Here is a 505-nt window from a genome sequence, read left to right as displayed (position 1 = left end):
ACCTTTCCTCTTGGCCCCGGAGCTTGGCCGGAACTCGATGCAGGCGAGCGGTCCCTAAGCCAGAAAACCCCGCCGCACCCCAGGGGCCTTTGAAGGTCTGCCCGCCCGGAGATTTTGGGGCACAAAGGGCCACGAGGGTCTGCTGTACAAGGGGACGAGCGGAGGAGAAAGAGCCAGAGCGAGCCAGGCCATCCTAGAGCTGGTCCCAGGAAGGTCACAGTCACCTTTGCAGAAAGCACCTGGGGGACGGCGAACAGGCAGCGGGAACGGAGGCCATGTGAGGTCCCCCAGGGAGCTGCGCAGGAGGCACGCGGACACCCCCCGGGCCCCTGGCAGGTGGAGCCGGCAGCTGCCCAAGCCCGCCCGGCCCACTCAGCTCACGTAGCACCAGCCAAGTGAGAGCCGCGGTGGGCAGACGCGGGGCGGATGAGTGGGGCGCGCGCCGGGCGGAGGAGGGGGACGCGGCTGGCCAGCTCCAGGCCGTGACCCTCCCTCCCCCACCGGC

Source organism: Pteropus vampyrus, unplaced genomic scaffold (genome assembly GCF_000151845.1).
Source record: "Pteropus vampyrus isolate Shadow unplaced genomic scaffold, Pvam_2.0 Scaffold604, whole genome shotgun sequence".
In the NCBI taxonomy this organism is placed as follows: domain Eukaryota; kingdom Metazoa; phylum Chordata; class Mammalia; order Chiroptera; family Pteropodidae; genus Pteropus; species Pteropus vampyrus.
This window is presented reverse-complemented; position numbering follows the sequence as displayed.